We start from the raw sequence: 7,816 nt of genomic DNA, 5'->3' as shown, positions 1-7,816 counted from the left end.
ATATATATATATATATATATGCAGAACTGAGCAGAACTAGAAATGTATTTTCCTTATGATTTTCTTAATAACACCTTATTTTCTCTGACTTACTTTATTGTAAGAATACAGTATATAATGCATATAACATACAGATGCGTGTTAATAGACAGTTATCAGTAAAATTCCAGTCAGCAGTTAGCTACTAGTAGTTAAGTTTGCAGGGAATCAAAAGTTATATGTGGACTCTTAGCTGCGAGGGGGGTTGGCACTCTTAACCGCCACGTTGTTCAAGGGTCAACTGTGTATGCTTTAAGCCACTATATTTAGTGTCTCTGTTTTAGCAGCCCAGCCTTACCCCAAATAATAACATTATGAACTTTTAAAAAAATATTTACTGGGGAGAGCACAAGCAGGGGAGGGGCAAAGAGAGGGGGACAGAGGATGGGAAGTGGGCTTTGGGCTGACAGGCTGACAACAGCAAGCCCAATGTGGGGCTCAGGAGATCATGACCTGAGCTCGAGTCACATGCTCAACTGACTGAGCCACCCAGATGCCCCAATAACATTATGAACTTTGACAGCTTCCTGACCTGGTTGCACACCTGTGTTAAATATAGCTGTATATATACTATAATAGTATACACACATATACTATATTAATATACTTAGTAATATCTTTCATATTATAGTATCTTAGATTGTCCTAAACACTTCCACTTTTTTTTCCTGTCAACTCATTTTTATAGACGTTTCATAATCGAAGATAGTGACATTTTGTACCAAACTCAACACATCTATTCATTCAATCCATTCATTCATTCATTTGCAACCACTGCATATAATTTAATTTGAAGCACAATTTTCAGACATTCTTTGTTTTCATATGCTTTAGTCCTCTGTTTTATATACAGTTTCACCATTCAGCACCCCTCTGACTCTTTGCCATCAGAGTGAATGTCAGCAATTTTGCCGACACAGAATACTTCTATCTCTGGGGGTAAGGTTCTTTGTCTTCTTCCTGTCCCCACTCATCCATTTCTTCTCTTTAAAATAATTTCTGTCCTCTTTTGAGAACATTGATCAACAGAGACCACGTGATATGGCTCTTGAAGGAGAAGCATGTTAAATGTCTTACCTTCCACCTGGACCTTCCATTATGACATCACTTTCTTACAAGGAGATTCACAGATGTCATCAGGCGGGAAAGGCTCCTGCTCAGCCTTGCCCCCCGCCTTGCCATTTTATGTCTCTGGTCCCTGATCACCACAGCGTTTGGGATGCTGGTTATATGGGGCTGTCAAACCACGTACAACTTGGCTGGCCACTCCTGATGCCCTCTTGCTACTGCAGTGCTTCTGAGCCCAAGAAGTCAACCGCAGGGTGTTAAGGCTAATGCCTGTTCCCTCCTTATACTGCAGTGGGCCTCCAGGGTCTGGGGTCCCCACAGCAGTACCAGACTCAGCTCTCTCCCCCTTCCAGCTGAGGGGTCTGTTCTAGGATTCCTCCAGAAGCTCACGCGCTGAATGAGTCTACATGCCCGAATCTCCCAGTGGGCAGTTCTGTGTGCACCAAGTTGTTGCTATGGAATTAAACTTGTATTGCCTCTTCTTCCTATATCCCACGGCCCCCAAATGGTTATAAAACCAGTCGTTCATCGCCTCACTTACTTTTGATAATCACGGAAAGCTGTGGGGTAGCGTCTTGAGAGGCAGCTGGGGTTTGTGAGGCCAAGCAAACCTGACTGCAGGCCGCAGGCATATCCCCTTAGCTGTGCCGGCCCTGTTGTCAACTCTACCTTGTCTGCCATAACTATTAAAATATAGGATCTCCTGGGGCGCCTGGGTGGCTCAGTTAAGTGTACAACTTCAGCTCAGGTCACGATCTCACGGTTCATGGTTTCGAGCCCCACGTTGGGCTCTGTGCTGACAGCTCAGAGCCTGGAGCCTGCTTCAGATTCTGTGTGTGTGTCTCTCTCTCTCTGTCCCTCCTCCACTCATGCTCTCTCTCTCTCTCTCTCTCTCAAGAATAAAAATTTTTAAAAATTAAAAAAGTAAGGAATGTCCTATCACATTCCCTCCTGAGAAACATATTTTGGGAAATACCGACTTAAACATATAAACAGGATTTCAGGAAATTATGGCCCAGCGATAATCTCATCCAGATTCCTTCCTTTGATAGAAATGAGGCTCAGAGAAGAAATGTGATAGCCACGATCACAGCTCCTCACAGCATTCCCCTTGAATTCACTATGATCCTCATTCTACAGAAAACTGAGACCACCTTGGCTAAGTGACTATGATCACCCAGCCAGCAGAGTTGAGACTTCCAGAACTGTTCTTACCTGTTACCCTAAGATGAATTTTGAAGGTAGGCAATTCTAAGTCTTATTCTAATACCACACATAGGCCACATTCCATTTCCTTCCACGGTGTAGACTGTAGGAGCCATTCTTCAATATATCAAAAATCGACACTTTTCCCCTTAGGGGCTGGGTGTCTGAATCAACCCAATTCTGTTCTATACATGAAATGTTCCATCCCGAATGGTTCAGGAGAAAATAAGATATTAAATGGAGATATGCATAAAATTTGCAAAACCAAATGAATCCCCAGCCTGCTGGAGTATTTATTTAAGCAATAAACATATAAGAAGTGACTATTTGTTTGCTTCAGATGTGTGAAAGCCCTGAAGACTCCGGATTTAAACGTAAAACACTGAATTTACATTTAAGATTTGTATTTATGTCCTAACATATGTACTCATTCAATATTATGATGAGGTTAGAAATGAAACAGGTTATTATAGTCTGCAGACCAGGGACAAACCAAATCTTTCATTAAAAGGCCAGTATCCAATGAGATCAACTGAATTAGAAATTCTTTATTCCCGGGGCACCTGGGTGGCTCTGTCGGTTAAGCGCCCGACTTGGGCTCAGGTCACGATCTCACGGTTCATGGGTTCGAGCCCCACATCAGGTTCTCTGCTGTCCGCACGGAGCCTGCTTTGGATCCTCTGTCCCCCTCTTTCTCTGCCCTTTCCTTGTTTGTGCTCTCTCTCTCTCTCTCAAAAATAAAATAAACATTAAAAAAAATTTTTTTAAAGAAATTCTTTATTCCCAGCAGACTGCAAGTTCTTCAAAGACAATCATTCCAAGATCCGCTGACAGTAAAATGAGGACTATTTTGAAAAGGCTGTTGTTAAGAGTCCAAGTGTAAGACAAGGGCCTGGCCTAAGGCAGAGGCAGAAGAACAGAGGCACCTCCGCTGAGCCTTCCAATCCTAATTCGAAACCACTCAGTTTAGGGTCCCCGCCTAGTTTTATCTTTTTTACCTAACATGACATAATGAAGCACAATGAAGGGAAAACAAAACAAAACAAAACAAAACATGATCATCTGAATTGATACAGAAAAAATACCATAGGGGTGGTGCCTGGATGGCTCAGTCAGTTGAGCATCCGGCTCCTGATTTCAGCTCAGGTCATGATATCATGGTTCCTGAGTTTGAGCCCCACATCAGGCTCTGTGCTGATAATGCGGAGCCTGCTTAGGACTCTCTCTCCCCTCTCTCTCTGTCCCTATTCCGCTTACATGCTCTCTCTCTCTCAAAATAGATAAACTTAAAAAAAATTAAAAGAAAAAGAAAAAATATGGTAACATTCAACACCCTTCCATGATAAAAATGCTCAATAAACTATAAATAGTAGGTACTCCCTCAAGATGATAAAGACCATACGAAATACAGAAATACAAAAAAACCTCACAGCTAACATTACATTCAATGGTGAAAGGCTGAAAGCTTTTTCTCCAAGATCAGGAACAAGGCAAAGATGCCTGCTTTCACCACTTCTATTCAACAGAGTACTGGAAATTCTAGCCAGAGCAATTAGGCAAGAATAACAAGTAAAAGACATCTAAACTGGAAAGAAAGTAAAAGGGTCTCCATTCATAGATGATACGATCTTATATATAGAAAACCCTAAAGAATTCACACACAAAAAATTTAGATCCAATAAATGAATACAGTGAGGATTCAAATATAAAATCAACACTCCCGAATCAGTTGTATTTCTATACATTTGCGGTGAACAATCTAACAAGGAACTAGTGAAATGATTTCATTTATGATAGCATTAAGCAGAACAAAATACTTAGGAATAGACTGAATCAAGGAGGTTAAAGACTTGCACACTGAAAACTACAAGACATTTCCGTGAGTTAAAGAAGACCTAAATAAATGGAAAGATATCCCACATCCGTGAACTGGAATATTGTTAAATGTCAATACTCCCCAAAGCAATGTACAGATTCAATGCAATCTGTATTAAAATCCCAATGGCATTTTTACAGAAACAGAAAAACTCACCCTAAAATTCGTATGAGATCTCAAGGAATCTCAAATAGCCAAACTATCTGAAGAAAAAAAGAACAAAGTTGAAAGATTCACACTTCTTCATTTCAAAACTTACTGCAAAGCTAAACAGTGTGGTACTGGCATAAGGAGAGACATATAGGCCAATGGAATAAACTGCAGAACCCAAGAATAAACCCTGACATGTATGGTCAATTGATTTTTGACAAGGGTGCCAAGACCATTCAATAGGGAAAGAACAGTCTTTTCAACAAATGGTGGTGGGAAAATTTGGATTCCACATGCAAAAAATAAATTTGGACCCTTATGTTACACCACATGCAAACATTAACTCAAAATGAATGAGAGACCTAATCTTAACTACAACTACAAAAATCTTGGAAGAAAACATAGGGAACGTAGTGGGAAATGTTTATGACATTAGATTTAGCAATGATTTAGTGGGTATGACACCAAGAGCACAGTTCACAAAATGAAAAAATAGATGAATTGGACTTCAACGAAACTAAGGGCTTTTGTGCCTCAAGGGACACCATCAAGAGAGTGAAAAGACACCCCACAGAATGTAAGAAAATCTTCACAAATCGTGTATCTGAAAAGGGGTTGGTATCTAGAATACATAAATAACTCCAATACAACAACAAAAAATAAACGACCCAATTCAAAAATAGACAAAGGATTTAAGCAGATATTCCTCCACACAAGGTATACAATGGCCAATAAACACAGGAAAGTTGCTCGACATCACTAATCATTAGGGAAATGCAAATCGAAACTGCAAAGAGATATCATGTCATTCCTATTGAGATACCTTTTATCAGTAAAATGAAAAAGTGACAAGTGTTGGCAAAGATGCAGAGAAATTGGAAGGCTTGCACGTTGCTGGTCGGAATGTAAAACACTACAGTCACTACAGAAAATAGCTGAGCAGTTCCTCAAGAAGCAATACGTAGAATTACCAAATGATCCAGCAATTCCAGGTCCTAAGTTTATACACAAAGGATTGAAAGCAGGGGCCGGAGCAAATCCTCGTATGCCAATGTTCATTGTAGCATTATTCACAGCGGCTAAAAGGTGGAAACAATCCAAGGGTCCATGAATGAATGAATAGGTAAACAGTATGTGGTATATTCGTACGATGGAATGCTATTCAGCCTTAAAAAGGAATGAAGCTCTGATGTATGCTACACACGAGTGAACCATGAAAACATCATGCTGAGATAACTCATGTACAAAAGGACAAATGTTATATAATTCCAATTCTGTGAGGTACCTAAAGTAGTCAAATTCATAGAGACAGAAAGTAGATTATAGGTTACCAGGGACTGGGATGAGGAGGACTGGGGAGTGTAGGGCTTAATTGTTACAAAGTTGCTATTTGGGGTGGTGAAAAAGTTTTGGAAATGGATGATGGGATGGTTGCACAATACTGTGATTGTAATGAATGCCACTAAATTATATACTTAAAAAAGGTTAAAATGGCAAATGTATGTTATATATTATACCACAATTTAAAAAATTAATAATGTGGGACACCTGGGTGGCTGAGTGAGTTAAACGTTTGACTTTAGCTCAGGTCATGATCTCATGGTTCATGGGTTCGAGCCCCACGTCGGGCTCTGTGCTGACAGCTCAAAGCTCGGAGCCTGGAGCCTGCTTCGGATTCTGTGTCTCCCTCTCTCTCTGCCCCTCCCCCGCCCCATGCTCTGTCTGTCTGTCTCTCTCTCTCCCTCTTTCTTTCAAAAATAAAAAAACATTAAAACATTTAAAAAAAATTAATAATGTAATACACCAAAACCCATTGAATTGTACACCTTAGATAAGTGAATTGCATGGTATGTGAATCATATCTCAGTAGAGCTGTTAGAAAGAAAGACAACACAGCAAACAATTTTGAGGGGAAAAAGCTGTGATTCAAGAATTTCACAGGCAATCAGTCAGTTGTTCAAGCATATGAGCAGTAGAAAGACAAGTTACATATGGCAGAGCTTATAACATCTATGATCTATGTGTCCTTCAAACAATTACTTGCGACCAAGGAATACCCTTTCCAAAGAAGCTGTCTTGGGCCTCTTTTAGAAGAGCCCTATCCCATCCACGAAGGCTCTACTCTCATAACCTAAGCACCTTCCAAAGGCCCCACATCCCACCACCATCACATTGGGCATTAGAATTTCAACATACGAATTCGTGTGAGGTGTAGGCATGGCGTAAACATTCATTTTTTTTAAATGTTTTATTTATTTTTGAGAGAGACAGAGACAGAATGCGAGTGGGTTAGGGGCAGAAAGAGAGGGAGACACAGAATTCGAAGCAGGCTCCAGGCTGTGAGCTGTTAGCACAGAGCCTGACACGGGGCTTGAACTCACAGACCGTGAGATCATGACCTGAGCCGAAGTCGGACGCTCAACCGACTGAGCCACCCAGGTGCCCCATAAACTTTCAGCCCATAAGCACCAATTTTTTACATTGTAGTCCAAACCCATCTCCTTCCTTGAATCCTTCTCAGTTCTTTATATTTTGAATGAACTTCCTCCTTTTCTCTGGTCAGTAGCTTTTCATTTGTACTTCCCTTATTCAATTTCTGCTTTGTCTTCCTCATTTATTATCTCTCTTTGATCTTTGGGGTAGAAATCCTGTTTTGAACATCTCCACATCCCCCCCAAAGCACCTGACACATTACTTATCTAGTTCAGGTAGTTAATTAGTACTTGTTTTATTGACTTTCTAAAGCTCTGATGTCAATATTTTTAAATTTTATTTGAGAGAGAGAAGAGAAAAAAAACCTCAAGCAGGCTCCATACTGAGCCCCCGAGGCGGGACTCGAACCCAAGACCCTGGGATCATAATCTGAGACGAAATCAAGAGTTGGATGCTCAACCGACTGAGCCACCCAGGTACCCTTCTGATGTCAATATATCAATTACACATTTTGATAATCTGAATAATGCCATGGGTTTCAATTTACTTGAAATTAAATTAGTCCCTAATAAAAACATGCCAAGATTTAACATACTACAGAATTAACCCTGCACTGTAAATTAATAGTGTTTGACCAATGGAATAAGTAATTGGTGATTAAATATTTACTTGAAGAAAAACATACATTATGTAACTTTAATGTCTTCAGGCAATATTGCATTTTTGAGAGCTATCCAAATTAATGGCTTTAATAAGGACTTTATATCAAGGTCCTTAATACCAACCGGCCATCCAAGTGTAAAAGGTATGTCAGATATTAGAAGTGCTTGATACTTACACATGGGTATTCTTAATGGTATACCGGTATATTTATGTCCCACTTTAAGTAGAAAGAGCTTACATGTCCCAGTATGGTTGTCTGTCCCCGGAGAGGAACTAGCTGGCCACCCAGGCAACAGCCAGATGACTCTGAAGGCTAGTGGTCTCAAACCCTGATAGCCTGAGGCACGGATCTCCTACTCGTATAGAAACCCGCTACACCAG

Source organism: Panthera uncia, chromosome D2, assembly GCF_023721935.1.
Source record: "Panthera uncia isolate 11264 chromosome D2, Puncia_PCG_1.0, whole genome shotgun sequence".
NCBI lineage: Eukaryota > Metazoa > Chordata > Mammalia > Carnivora > Felidae > Panthera > Panthera uncia.
Note: the sequence above shows the minus strand (reverse complement) of the source record.